The 15,981-nt window shown below is 37.9% G+C and overlaps 1 pseudogene across 1 annotated transcript; it reads left to right on the top strand.

Moving 5' to 3' along the window:
- The first annotated feature begins 9,051 nt into the window (after nucleotides 1-9,051).
- Nucleotides 9,052-9,947, top strand: LOC308416309 (heterogeneous nuclear ribonucleoprotein A1-like; annotated as a pseudogene). The gene has a single exon. The product of its transcript is annotated as a heterogeneous nuclear ribonucleoprotein A1-like (transcript).
- The last annotated feature ends 6,034 nt before the right edge of the window (nucleotides 9,948-15,981 follow it).

The following is a 15,981-nucleotide window of genomic DNA, read 5'->3' as shown; positions in this document are numbered from 1 at the left end:
TTTAAATTAACCCAATTTACTTATGAAAGAACAAAACAGACTTTCATCCTGACTTTACATAGAAATGTGTAAGTATGCCCGTGTGTGCATGTGTGCATGGGTGCATTTGTGTGTGTATGTGTGTTTCATGCATGGGTGCAACCATGAACATGTGTTTCTCTCTCTCTCTCTCTCTCTCTCTCTCTCTCTCTGTGTGTGTGTGTGTGTGTGTGTGTGTGTGTGTGTGTGTGTGTGTGATGTCAGACGACCTTAGTGTCATTCCTTGGATACCGTCCACCTTTTGTGTAGGCTACACCAGCCTAGCTAGCAAGCTGCAGGGCTGTGCTTCATTCCCCCTCCCACCACTCCATCATGCCTAGCTTTTTACATAGGTTCTGGGGACCCAAACTCAGGTCCTCACCTTTGCAAAGCAACCACTTACTGAGCCTTCTCCCTAACTCCACTTATAAATATGAATCCTGGGTTTCTGCATTCAGTGTTTTGATGCAGTAGCATACCTTGTGCTTTATCTGCTAAAGGAAGATAACTCCACACCTCTTGTCCAGGGAGAGATTCAATTCACCCAAACCACACTTTTATACAAAGGAAATTTGCTATCACAGAGAACTTAACAGCTACTCCTAATCAGAAAATCTTCAGCTGCTCTAAGAGAACCCAATGAAAGACGACGTTGTGTGCAGCATAAGAAACTCCTTATGAAATAGCTTTTCTCACCAGCCAAGTGCGTTTCGTGCATATCACTATATCATCAGGTACCTTCAACTTAAAAACACACAATTCTAAGTCCTGAGTCAGTTGCTATTTTACTTTTCATTTGTTTCAGATGTTTCGCAACTAAAGTCTGTGATATTACAAGCCCCTTCAACAAACTTAAATAGTATTAAAACACTACTTTCAATTTAAAGGGCAAAATATGTGGAAAATTAAGGTCATGGTGTTAGAAAGCCTAATGGAGTATGGATTTCTGCTTGAGGTACTTCAACCAGAAACCTCAGCAATCTTCAGTCTGTCTCTCCTGGATATAATAAGCTTTAAAGCTGGGAATGAATTTTCAGAATATGTTTCACATCTCTCATAACTTCAGGAAAGGATGCAGCGGAGGCGCAAAGAGAACATACTCTACAATAATGGAATTTCTATTCAGTGCTGATAAGTTACAGAGCCTTTAAAACAAAAGATGAATAGGATCATTCCTAAAGGAGAAAAGTAACATTCATTCAAAGGGCCTTTTATAAGAATTTGTTCTTAGGTACAAAGACCTTTCAAAAGATCAAGAAATAGTAAGTCTTTGATTCAAAGTGTTATTAATGTTATTGGATCGTACTTAAATCAATTATTAATTTCAGTATGTCTGTGGTAAATATGGCAGGTTTCATATGCCATTATAAACTGAAGTTACTTTCAGAGAGGTGATTCACAGGAAATATTGACAGAAGTCACAAGAACATGTCCAAATCTGAAACAGGAAAACAATGCAAAATACACTTCAATTTTCTCTCTTTTCAAATGTGTATCATCTATGAGCGTGGGAAGGGGGCAGAAGGGCATGAGTGGGAAGCAGGCAGGGAAATGTGGGAGACAAGGGAAAACAGGAGGGGGAGTGTGAAAATGCCATAGGAATCCTTCTTACTTTGCATGATATCTAAAAACAGTAAATAAATAAAGTGTGCCATCTAAAACAGGTTTACAAACAGAGGTCCTTTTGTCTTCCAGGAGACATTTGGAAATGGCTAGGGACATTTTTAGCTATCACAACTGGGGAAATAATACTATCATCTAAATGATAAAGATCAAGGGCATTGTTCAATACCTACAATATACAGAAAAACCTTGTAACAAAGAATTATCCAGACCAGAATACAGATAGTACCAAGGTCAAGAGAGTTCAGCCTAATACAATACAAGCACATCATTGAGAATGCTTAAACAACGAGCAAGTATTTTCTGATGAATTTTAACAAATAAAACCTGTGATTTCCATCATCTATAGGATCTTACTACTCATGTCCTTTTGAAGCTGCTTAATAAAGACTATTTCTATTCTCAAGGTTCTAAGTTGTCACCCATCAAATTCTCCTATGATGCTGAGTAGGGCCAAACAGGTAGAATGTCACATGGACAATAGCCACATGGTTCTATATGAATCCAAGGAATGCAGAAGAGAGACAGGATGTTGGCCATTTAAGTGACATTCAGGTTAGCAGATGACAATATTTTGAATGCTCCAGTGATTAAAAGTTCAAAATATATGCTTTTAAAACAGCTCTTTGTTTTGTTTGGTGTGTGTGTGTGTGTGTGTGTGTGTGTGTGTCTGCCCAAGTCCCAGTGTAACTTTAAATTTGCAGTTCTCCTGCCTCAGTCTCTTAAGTGCATGTATTATGGTCATGTGCCATTATACCTTGCTAAAAATATATACTTTTTAAGAATATAATTAAAATGCTATAATTTTATTTGGGTTCATTTGTTGGTAAGTGGATTTTTTTCAAATTCACAAGTTAAGACCAAGTAACTAAAACTGAAATACTCTAAACAATATTAATTGTGTGCACATTGTACCTGAAAAAGGTTTAAGAGCCCCAGAGGGTCTTTCTGTTATTCGTTAAAGTAATTTGCAATTTTCTGTTCAGAATAATCCTAAAGAAAAATTTTAATTCTGATGTTCCCAGTTAAATCCTATTTCAAATTTCCCCCCAAAATAGAAGCCTAATTTTGCTATCTTTTTAACCATTATTTTTTATTTTTATTTTTCCTTTACAGCTTCTTAAATTTTTCAACTGTTTTGCTATATGCATTATAATAATTTTCAGAGAAAAATTAATTATTCATAGAGAAAAGCCTCTCATGATTTACATTCATTCATTAGCTTATATAGAACCATATATTATTTTAGGACTAATTTTAAGAACAGCAAAGACTCCTCAGCTGGTACTGACCTGAAAGTCTCCTCCATGAGGATTAGCTTTCAGGAAACCAGAAGCACCATGCAAGCTTCCAAAGGAATGAAGCAACATCTATGAACCACAATGACCAGCATCACAACAACCCACTGTGTGTACTAGTAGTACACCTATCTTGGCAATAACCAACAGCTCTCTGGTTAGACTTAAGACCTACTCAACTAGAGGAAATCATGCCTAATTCTGGAAAGCTAGGCAACCACCCAGGGCTAGTGAAGTCATGGACCATGGAGAAGAATTTACAACCACAACTTTACTGAACCAGAATAGTCTCTAACTACATTCTAAACATTTATCCTAATACCCAGATAAGTATAATCACTGTCTTTAACTGAAGACTTTTACAACTTTTTCCCAGAAGAAGCCATTACATAAAATCACAACCAACCAAAATTCAGAATTGTAGAGTTCAATTACAAAAATAAATCTACAATCCTGCACCTAAGGCTCAAAGATCATTGTGGAAAAGAGGCAGAGAAGATTGTAAGAGACAGCAGAATGGGGAGTTTGCTGTGGGAATGTCTCTCCTACAAATGTCAGAAGCTACACCCATAAAATCTCACCAATATGACTGCCTAAACATGAGCTAAACAAGAACAACAGAATGCTAATGTGGGCAGGGAAAAGTTCACTAGACCTCAACCACAACACACACACACACACACACACACACACACACACACACACAGAAAGAGAGAGAGAGAGAGAGAGAGACCATACACATGCACACACACATACACACACACACATACACACACACACAGAGACCACACACACATGCACACACACGAAAAGCAAACAAAACAACAACAAACTACATACAATTAGAGAATCCTGAAAACAGGAGAAACAGTCTTTCCCAGGAAGAAGCACATCAGTTGATCATATAATGCCAAATGGTCAGTCCTGAGAACATACATACAAGCAGCATTATACTAACTGAGAAGATCATATTTAGGAACATATATGTATACAAATATAAGTATATAACAATAATTAATAGAGCCTATAAATATGAAGAGAGCAATGATGGGTATATGGAAGGATTGGGCAAGGGAGACAGATGGCAAAACAATGCCATTAGATTAGAACTTAAAAAAATATAACAAATATTTTTAAAAGAATAGATCCAATCATAAAGATAAAAAAATTCTGAGCAATTTTCTTTTTAAAGATTTTATTGTGTACACAATGGGGAAACAATGAATCTAAAAGAGACTTAAAAAGAAAGGCTTCTAGCCAAGACAAAAATATTACATGAATTATAAATAACAAATTCATCGTAAATGTTTATGCACTGTTTTGTTATATACTTCAATTTAGTTATTCTTAGAGAAAACTACTTCCATGAAAAACATATCATTGCCCTGTATGGTTAAATACTGTCTGAAATAACATTATTTCAATAAGAAATATCCCAAGAAGTAAATTATCTGAAACCACATCCTGGTCCTACCTATGTCCTTTAAACTGAAGAGCAATCTAAAAGCCATTCAAATGTTTATTCAGACAAAAGGAAAGGGCACAACTTCTAAAGGAAAGCAGTTTTTAATAAAACTTACAAATAAAAAGTTGTCTATCTGAAGCACAAGTCCAGATGAACCACTGAATAAGGAAATCAGTGTGGGGTTATTCTAAGCCCATCTAGACTACTAGAAAAGCCAAAACAATCAGAGTAAATACGTTACCAAGATGTGCTTTCGCATCTATTTCTCCCCACGGGGACCAACTGGCAGAGAGGACACTGATTTGTTCCTGCTAAATGAGCATGTGAACCTTCCACAGAGAGGCAACAACAGAAATGACAGCACCACTTACAAATCAAAAGTAAGCTCTAAGAGAAAGGGTCACAGAAATGAATCAAGAAGACACATGGATTCCCAGTAAAGGAATATCTCTATATTTTAAAATAGTAATTTCTAATCATTAATATCACAAAGAAGTTGTGTACATAATCAGGCTCATGGTTAAAATTGATTTTGTTTAAACATCAGCAACCACTTTAGAAGAACAATCTAGTCATAGATAATCAGCTTACAAATTCACCCCACAGATTTTTATTTAGAGCCTACCACATGCAAGAGACTGCTTTAAGCATAGTGGGAGAAGCAATGGTTCAGCCAGGGCTTTGGCCTTAAACATTAATCTAGTTGGAAATATAAAACATGCGTGTAATAATGTCAAAACAGGAAGAAAGAAAAAACAATGTGAATGAAGGGGAAGATAAGAGCCAGATATATCATAATCTTTATTTCAAAATACATTATAAAGTTAATGTAACCAAAAGAGCATGAACCTCCTTAACTACAACGTTATTGATAGCTGACAGCTTCTGGTAAAGGGAGAATGTTTTTTATTTTTTAAGCACTGGTAAGTTAACTGCATCTCAATGGATGTTCATACACCCAAGAATTTTTGGAAGGCATAAACTATATTAACAAGACTGGCACCTTTAGTCAAATTAAACATAATAGAGGGGGAGTCTTAAATTCATAAACTTGAGAGAAATAGGTAGACAGTACAGCAGATACTGAGGAAATTTGATATAAAAACATACTTCAAAATCTATAGTCCAGCAAACTGGAACTCAAAATAAATGTATTAGTTTCTAGATGTATATAACCTACCAGATTAAATCAAGATGGACTAAATAATTTAAACAGATCCATGACTGCTAATAAGATGGAAACAGTAAATAAAAATCTTTCAACTAAAACATGGCCAAAGGTCTTACCTCCAATTCTAGAGTTTCAAAGAATAACTAATGCTAATCTCCTTAAATCATTTTATAAAATGGTAAAAAAAATCAAATACTTTTCATGGGGCCAGCATTACCCTGATAAAGACTCAACAGAAAAAAAAGGAAAGAATAGGCCAGTTTCTCTGATTTAGTCTATTACAATCAAGGTGGGAACATGGCAGCAACCAGGCAGGCACGGTGCCATCTTGATGCCTGACTTCCATGCAGCTAGGATGAGGGTCCTCAAACCCACACCCACAGTGACACACTCACTCCAACAGGGCCACACCTTCTAAAAGTGCTATTCCCTGGGATGAGCATATACAAAACATCACACTATTTAAACTTCGAACAAATGCTGTCATTTACAACATTGCTATATTAGGAGGACAATGTACTAAGTGAAATAAGCAATTCACAGGAATGCAAGAACTGCACGATCTCTCAAGGCCAGCAAGACGGTTCCACACACAAATGCACTTGCCACCAAGCCTGATAACTTGTGTAAGGAAACTGACAGGTTCACGTTGTACTCCTCTAACCACCATATGCAGTTGGCACATGTACAACAGAGAGAGAGAGAGAGAGAGAGAGAGAGAGAGAGAGAGGCACACACAAAACTGTTTTTAAAACCTAAATAATCTTACTAAATTGTGAATCTGAAAAAGTCCAACTCACAGAAGAAGAAAACAGAATGACGATTAGCAGAGACTGGGGGCGGGGTAAGATGAAGGAGAAAGTAATGGGGAGTTAGTTACCAAAGTGTCACACCAGAGTAAGTTTAGAGATGTAACTACAGGAAGTAATACTGTGGTGGGGACTTCAATATTGGGGTAAATTTCATTGTTTCACACAAAAAAAATAGATAGGCAAGATAGCAGATTTCTTTATTAGCTTGATTTTACCATTCTACGACATATCAAAACAAGCACTGCACTCTTTAAATGTGTAAGATTATGATTTATCAGTTTAACAAAAGCAGAAAGAAGTGCATAAAAGCACTGAAAAACAGTGATTCGATGAGAAGGAAAAGGTGATTTCTGGTTAAGTGATGAGAAGGGACCTGCAGATGGAATCAGGGGAGGTGTCCTTGGAATAGCCACAGGATTTGGACGTTCTTACAAGGGAAGTGAGCTGGAAGGGCTGTGGGCAAAGGCGGGCATGAGAAAGCAGCCCTCTTCATTCAGAAGTCACACAGCGGAGACGGGGTAATTAAAGCTGAAGCGGGTTATAGAGACCAGAGCCAATTTGGGAGGACTTGACCAGGAACTGAGAAGTCTAGATTTTATTGGGTAATTGGGGAGCTGGTAAAGATTTCTAAGCAAGAAAAAGCATCATCAAAGCTGTGCTTTAGTTAGATCAATCTAGCAGTAATTGAAGTAACTGAACATCAATCAAATGCAGATGATACAGCACAGTGAATATAATCTAAGCCTGCAGGAATTCAGGAATTCATTTATAAAAATGTAATTTATATGCATCTTTTCAGTAACACAGCTCTATAAACTGTCTCACTCATAGACTAGTACCTAATTATATAAGCATCTAAAAAGGTCATAAGTACTATAAAATGATATCACAAAGCCTCTTGCCTCTGCCTGGAAATCCTTCCACCCCCTTTCCCTTCCGGTAAACCCTTCATCCTGTAGGTCTCAGCTTAAATGTCACTTCCTCAGAAAGGCCTTTTTAAATCATTTATCCAAACCAAGCCCCCATTTCTCTCTTCCAAAGAAGCCTTCACTTCTCTGCAAGGCACGTATACAGTTTGTAGTTAGATAATTTGGTCACTAATTAATTGAAACCAGTGTCCTTTGCTAGATTATGGAGAGGAGTGTGTTTTCGCTCATCATGGTGCTCTCCAGAGTCTAAAATGATGTAAGATTTAGCAGGGACTTAATAAATATTTGTTCTACTAACAATGAATAAATGGGTAGATATGGAGGAAGATCGAGAGGTGGAGGCCAACCTTGACTAAATAGTGAGATCCTCCTGGGGTGGGGGGATGAACAGGGAAGAGATATGGTTCCCCTTTAATGTGTGTGCTTGAGTGAAGATAGTTCATTTCAAAGAAAAAACTTACAGAAACTTTGCATTTCAACTCAAAGCCAAATCCCTACGTGCTGAAGGAAGAGTGAACTCCTGCACTTCCACAGAGGAAACAGTAAAGCAAATGTTCATAGCACAGTGTGCTTTTCTGTCATTCAGCTCTTGATGGAGATGACTCGGTGCAACTAGCATGCGCTAGGATGAGGAACAGACGGGGGTAGAAAGCGAGCATTGTGGGTTTGCTATACAGACGGTGATTACAGGTTATGGAGTCTTGATCCGTGAATACCAGGTCAGACCTGTTACAAGAAATTCAACATTCAATTTGATTTTATTTAACCTAAATCATCACTGGAAGAGAGGGTAAGAGGAAGTGGGGAGCCGACTCAGACCCAGATTCTTCACAAAGAATTCAAATGAATCCGGGTTCCGTCACATGGTGCTTGTGTAGCATGTGCCACAAACCTGGCATGAAGCTTTCCTTGTGTGGTAAGCATGGAGAAGACTAGCAACATGATTCCTTTAAGTCACAAAAGTCTAGAAGAGTCCACAAAGTTCAGCCTGAACCATCCAAAGCCTTATTTCAAGGTGCTGCCCTTCCCAAAACTGTAATTTAGAAAAATCACTCAATTTGCTGGTACACATGAACTTAGAAGGCCAAACCAGCTGTCAGTAAGGATCTAGAGAAGTCGGTATAAAATTGGAAATGCTGAGCTCACTTGGCACAACAGAGCGCCTGCACCAAGGGGAAATGCAATTTCCATCACTCATTTACGGTTGTTTTATGCAACTGGATTTTATACATCAGGTTGAATACATAAACTTCAATTGAAAGGGGAAAAGCCCACAGGCCCACAGGAGGGACAGCTACAGTCAGAGACAGCAAGACCAGCTAACAACAGAGACAAGCAGTTAGCAAGAGGCAAGGGCAAGAACCTAAACAACAGAAACCAAGGCTACTTGGCATCATCAGAACCCAGTTCTCCCACCACAGCAAGTCCTGGATTCCCCAACACACTGGGAAAGCAAGATTTAGATTTGAAATCACATCTCATGATGATAATAGAGGACATCAAGAAGGAAATAAATAACGCCTTAAAGAAATACAGAACACAGGTAAACGAGAAGTACTTAAAAAGGAAACACAAAAATCTCTTAAAGAATTACAGGAAAACACAACCAAATAGGTGAAGGAATTGAACAAAACCATCCAGGATCTAAAGCTGGAAATAGAAACAATAAAGAAGCCTTTCTGCTCTGTCGCGCTGCCGAGGAAGCATCGCAGAAGGCTCTCATCTCTCTGCTGTCATGTCTAAGTCAGAGTCTCCCAAGGACCCGGACAGCTGCGGAAGCTCTTCATCGGAGGGCTGAGCAGCCATTTTGAGAAATGGGGAACACTCACCGATTGTGTGGTAATGAGAGATCCAAACACCAGGAGATCCCGGGGCTTTGGGTTTGTCACACACGCCACTGTGGAGGAAGTGGATGCTGCCATGAATGCAAGACCACACACGATGGACGGAAGAGTTGTGGTACCCAAGAGAGCTGCGCCAAGGAAGATTCTCAGAGACCAGGTGCCCACTTAAGTGGAAAAAGATCTCTGTTGGTAGTACTAAAGCAGACACTGAAGAACATCACCTACAAGATTATTTTGAGCAGTATGGGAAATTGAAGTGATTGAAATTATGACTGACAGAGGCAGTGAGAAAAAGAGGGGCTTTGCTTTTGTCACTTTGATGACCATGACTCTGCTTATTCAGAAATACCATTCTGTGAATGGCCACAACTGTGATGTAAGATGGCTCGTGCTTCATCCAGCCAGAGGGGTAGAAGTGGTTCTGGAAATTTTGGTGGCAGTGGTGGAGGCAGTTTTGGTGGAAATGACAATTTTGGTCAAGGAGGGAACTTCAGTGGGTGTGGTGGCTTTGGTGGCAGCCATGGTGGTGGTGGATATGGTGACAATGGGATAGCTATAATGGATTGGGCAATGACGGAAGCAGTTTTGGAGGTGGTAGAAGCTACAATGATTTGAAAGTTACAACAACCAGCCTTCAAATTTTGGTCCGATGAAAGGAGGAAACCTTGAAGGCAGGAGCTCTGGCCCTTATGGTGGCGGAGGCCAGTACTTTGATAAACCACAAAACCAAGGTAGCTATGGTGGTTCCAGCAGCAGCAGTAGCTATGGCACTGGAAGGAGGTTCTAATCACAGTCAGGAAACAAAGTTTAGCAGGAGAGGAGAGCCAGAGAAGCGACAGGGAAGCTACAGGTTACAGAAGATTTGTGAACTCAGCCAAGCACGTGGTGGCAGGGCCTAGCTGCTACAAAAAAGACATGTTTTAAACAATACTCATGTGTGGGGGCAAGAACTCCAGGACTGTATTTGTGACTAATTGTATTTATTAGTTACATGTTATTTTAGTTTCTGTTCTGTGGAAAGTGTAAAGCATTCCAACAAAAGGTTTTATTGTAAACCTTTTTCTTACCCATGCTGTTGATTGCTAAATGTAATAGTCTGACCATGTGTCTTTTTTTTTTTTTAATGTGCTGAGTAAAGTTAGTCTACTCTGAAGCCATCTTGGTAAACTTCCCCAACAGTGTGAAGTTGGAATTCCTTCAGGGTAGTGCCATGTTCCATTTGGAATTTATTTATGGATGCTTGGGTAGAGAAGCCATTGTCTTCAAAAACCTTAGTATTGTTAAACTGCCAGTTACTGTTGTAACTTAATGAGTTTCACCATTGAAAGGGTCATCCAAGCAAGGTCACAATTTGGTTATAAAATGCAATATCAAAATTGAATACAGTATCAGATAAAATAACAGATGGGAATGAAGCTTGTGTGTCATCCATTATCATGTGTACTCGATAAACAAATTCATTCTCAAAAAAGAAAGAAAGAAAGAAAGAAAGAAAGAAAGAAATCACAAAGGGAGACAACCCTGGAGAGAAAACATAGGAAAGAGATCAGGAGTCATAGACCCAAGCATGACCAACAGAATACAAGAGATAGAAGACAGAATCTTCGGGGCAGAAGACACCATAGAAAACATTGACATAATAGTCAAAGAACATGCAAAAAGCAAAAAGCTCCCAACCCAAAACATCCAGGAAAGCCAAGACAGAATGAGAAGACCAAACCTAAGGATAATAGGTATAGAGGAGAGTGAAGTAAAGATTCCCAACTTAAATGGCCAGTAAACATCTTCAACCAAATTATAAAAGAAAACTTCTCTAACCTAAAGAAAGAATTGACCATGAACATACAAGAAGCCTACAGAACTTTAAATAGATTGGACCAGAAAAAAAAATTCTTCCTGACACATAATAGCAAAACACCAAATGCACAAAACAAATAAAGAATATTAAAAAGCAGTAAGGGGAAAGGATCAAATAACTATATAAAAAATGACTTAACAGAATTAGACCAGACTTCTCAACAGAAACTATGAAAGCTAGAAGATCCTGGGCAGATGTCATACAGAGAACCCTAAGAGAACACAAATGCCAGCCCAGGCTACTATATCCAGCAAAACTCTCAATTACCATAAATGGAGAAACCAAGATACTTTCAGGACAAGGCCAAATTTACACAATATCTTCCTACAAATACAGCCCTACAGAGGATAATAAATGGAAAACTCCAACACAAGTAGGGAAACTACACCCTAGAAAAAGCAAGAAAGTAATCTTTCAACAAACCCAAAAGAAGATAGCCACACAAACATAATTCCAGCTCTAACAACAGAAATAACAGGAAGAAACAATCACTTTTCCTTACTATCTCCTAACATCAAAGGACTCCATTCCCCAATGAAAAGACATAGACTGACTGGAAATGTAAACAGGACCCAGCATTTTGCTGCAAACTGGAAACACATCTCAGTGACAGAGACAGACACTACCTTGGAGTAAAAGCTGGAAAACAATTTTCCAAGCAAATGGTCCCAAGAAACAAGTTAGAGTAGCCATTTTAATATCTAATAAAATCAACTTTCAGTCAAAAGTTATCAAAAAAGATAAGGAAGGACATTTCATACTTATCAAAGGGTAAATCTACCAAGATAAACTCTCAATTCTGAACATCTATGCTCCAAATGCAAGAGCACCCAAATTTATAAAAAAAACTTTACTAAAGCTTAAAGCACACATTGCACCACACACAATAATAGTGGGAGACTTCAATACCCCACTCTCATCAATGGACAGATCGTGGAAACAGAAACTAAACAGAGACACATTGAAACTTACAGAACTTATGAACCAAATGGATTTAACAGGTATCTATACATTTTATCCTAAAACAAAAGAATATTCCTTCTTCTCCGCACCTCATGGTACATTCTCCAAAACTGGCCATGTAGTCAGTCATAAAAGAGATCTCAACAGATACAAGAAGACTGAAATAATCCCATGCATCCTATTACATCACCATGGACTAAGTCTGATCTTCAGTAACAACAAAAACAACAGAAAGCCCACATACACATGGAAGCTGAACAATGCTCTACTCAGTGATAATTTGGTCAAGGAAGAAATAAAGAAAGAAATTAAAGACATTTTAGAATTTAATGAAAATGAAGGCACAACATACCCAGACTTATGGGACACAATGAAAGCAGTGCTAAAAGGAAAACTCATAGCTCTGAGTACCTCCAAAAAGAAACTGGAGAGAGCATACACTAGCATCTTGACAGCACAGCTGAAAACTCTAGAACAAAAAGAAGCAGATACACCCAAGTAAACCGCAGGAAATAATCAAACTCAGGGCTGAAATCAACAAAGTAGAAACAAATGAACTATACAAAGAATCAAGAAAACCAGGAGCTGGTTCTTTGAGAAAATCAACAAAATAGACAAACCCTTGGCCAGACTAACCAGAAGGCACAGAGACGGTATCCAAATTAATAAATTCATAAATGAAAAGGAAAATGTAACAACAGAAACCAAGAAAATTCAAAAAAAACATCAGATCCTACAAAAAAAAAAAACCTATACTCAACAAAACTGAAAAAATCTAGGGGAAATGAACAAATTTCTAGACAAATACCTGGTACCAAAGTTAAATCAGGATCAGATAAACCATCTAAACAGTCCATAGCCCCTAAAAAATTAGAAGCAGTCATCAAAAGTCTTCCAACCCACCCCCCCCCAAAAAAAAAAAAAAAAAACGGAACAGATGGATTTAGTGCAAAATTCTCAGACATTCAAAGACTTAATACCAAAACTTTTTAAACTATTCCACAAAACAGAAACAGAAGAAAAAAAAACCCAATACCCAAATTGTTCTTTGAAGCCAAAATTACACTTATACCTAAATCACACAAAGACACTACAAAGAAAGAGAACTTCAGACCAATTTCTCTCATGAACATCAATGTAAAAGTACTCAACAAAATGATTGCATACCGAATCCAAGAACACATAAAAAAGAATCATTCACCATGATAAAGTAGGCTTCATCCCAGGGATGCAGGGATGGTTCAATATATGGAAATCCATCAATGTGATCCACTATATAAACAAACTCAAAGAAAAAAAATCACATGATCATCTAATTAGATACTAAAAAAAGCATTTGACACAATCCAACACCCCTTCATGTTAAAAATCCTGAAAAAAAAAATCAGGAATACAAGGCTCATACCAAAACATAGTAAAAGCAATATACATCAAATCAGTAGCCAACATCAAACTAAATGGAGAGAAATTTGAAGCAATTCCACTAAAACCACAGACTAGAAAAGGCTATCCACTCTCCCCCTACCTATTCAATATAGTACTGGAAGTATAGCCAGATCAATTAGACAACAAAAATAAGTCAAAGGGATACAAATTAGAAAGGAAGAAGTCAAAATATCACTATTTGCTGATGACATGATAGTATATTTAAGTGACCCAAAAAATTCCACCAGAGAACTCCTAAAGCTGATAAACACCTTCAGTAAAGTGGCTGGATATAAAACAGACTCAAACAAATCAGTAGCCCTCCTCTACTCAAAGGACAAACATGCTGAGAAAGAAATTAGGGAAAAGATACCCTTTACAATAGTCACAAACAACATGAAATACCTTGGTCTAACTCTAACTAACCAAGTGAAGGACCTGTATGACAAGGACGTCAAATCTCTGAAGAAAAAAATTTAAGAAGCTCTCAGAAGGTGGAAAGATAGCCTATGCTCATGGACTGGCAGGATTAATATAGTAAAAATGGCCATCTTGCCAAAAACAATCTAGAGATTCAATGCAATTCAATTCTTCATAGAGTTATAAAGAGTAATTTGCAAATTCATTTATAATAACCAAAATCCAAGGATAGCAAAAACTATTCTCAGCAATAAAAGAACTTCTGGGGGAAATCACCATCCCTGACCTCAAGTTGAATTACAGAGCAATAGTCATAAAAACTGCATGTTATTGGTACAGAGACAGGCAGGTAGAAAAATAGAGTAGAATTGCAGACCCAAAAATTAACCCACACACCCATGGTCACCTTGACAAAGGAACTAAAACCATCCAGTGGGGAAAAAAAGACAACATTTTCAACAACAGTGCTGGTTCAACTGGTAGTCAGCATGTAGAAGGATTCAAATTGACCCATTTTATCTCCTTGTACAAAGCTCCAGTCCAAGCAGATCAAAGACCTCCACATAAAACCAGATACCCTGAAAGTAATAGAAGAGAAAGTAGGAAAGAGCTTAGAATACATAGGCACAGGAGAATTTTTTTCCTGAATAGAACACCAATGGCTTATGCTCTAAGATCAAGAATGGACAAATGGGACCTCATAAAATTGCAAAGCTTCTGTAATGCAAAGAACATGGTCAAAAGGACAAAACAGCAACCAACAGATTAGGAAAAGAACCTATATCTGATAAAGGGCTAATATCTAATATATATGAAGAAGTCAAGAAATTAAGACTCCAGAGAACCAAATAAGCCTATTAAAAAATGGGGTACAGAGCTAAACAAAGAATTCTCAACTAAGGAATATTGAATGGCTGAGAAGTACCTAAAGAAATGTTCAACATCCTTAGTCATCAGGGAAATGCAAATCAAAACAACCCTGAGATTCCACCTCACACCAGTCAGAATGGCTATGATCAAAAACCCAAGTGATAGCAGATGCTGAGGAGGATGTGGAGAAAGAGAAACACTCCTCCATTGTTGGAGGGATTGCAAGCTGGTACAACCACTGTGGAAATCAGTCTGGCATCAATAGGAGAAGAAACCCTTGGTTCTGTGAAGGCTGGATTCCCCAGTGTAGGGGAATGTCAGGGCGGTGAGGTGAGAGGAGGTGGGTGGGAGGGGAGCATCCTCATGGAAGCAGGGGGGAGAGGATAGAAGAGGTGGGAACCGGGAAAAGAGATAACATTTGAAATGTAAATACATAAAATATTTGATTTAAAAAAATAAAAATGCCAGAAGGGAGGAACCAACATAAAATTGTTCAAGAAAATAGTTAGCTTTGCTGAAAACAGATACCTAGTTCCAAATATCATTACACTTCAAAACTCACACAACAGAAATATAGGACTTGTGGCTGGAGAAGTTAGGAGCACAGGCTAATGTTGGGAGCATGAATACTATATAGGAAGTGAATAAATATAATACCACAACTTCAAACATATTAAATGGTTGGGAAACAATAAAAAATACACAGCTCCGTACTTTTACAAGAATGTGAAGTTAATGTTGAGTGTGGGGTGAGTGAGTATATTGTGAAGTGTTAGAAGGGAGTATTTGAAATCAAAGGAAAGGCCTAATACCAAAGAAGGAGACCACGTGGCTTACAACGCTCAGTGGTAAACTGAGGTCCCTTGATGATACTACATATGTCCTTGTAGGTGTGGGTCTTGTTTTCGGGCTGTTGGGTTCTACTGGGCCCAGTATTGTGTGTTCATCTAGAGTTTCCTCAATGAAGGAACTGCATATAAGCAAACCTGAAGTTCATTTAATGTTCTAATTGTTTCCTCATGTCAGATGCATCCCAACAAAGTTACCATTCTTAAAAATGTTTGAAGAGTTTCAGATTCAAACTGATGATTCTAAGTAGACACCATAATCCTGCCTGTGTTCTGATGTTGCTCCCAGTGAAATCACCAAGTTTTGAAAAATAAGAGGTTCTCTATATGGGAAAAAGCCAATTCCTAAATAGATTTATATAGATTATATTCGAAAATTCTAGAAAATGCTAAAGTCTGCCTGTGCACAAGCAAGTACATAGTCTCAAGTTAACTTC

This window comes from Micromys minutus, assembly GCF_963924665.1.
Source record: "Micromys minutus genome assembly, chromosome: 2".
Classification (NCBI taxonomy): domain Eukaryota; kingdom Metazoa; phylum Chordata; class Mammalia; order Rodentia; family Muridae; genus Micromys; species Micromys minutus.
This window is presented reverse-complemented; position numbering and strand designations above follow the sequence as displayed.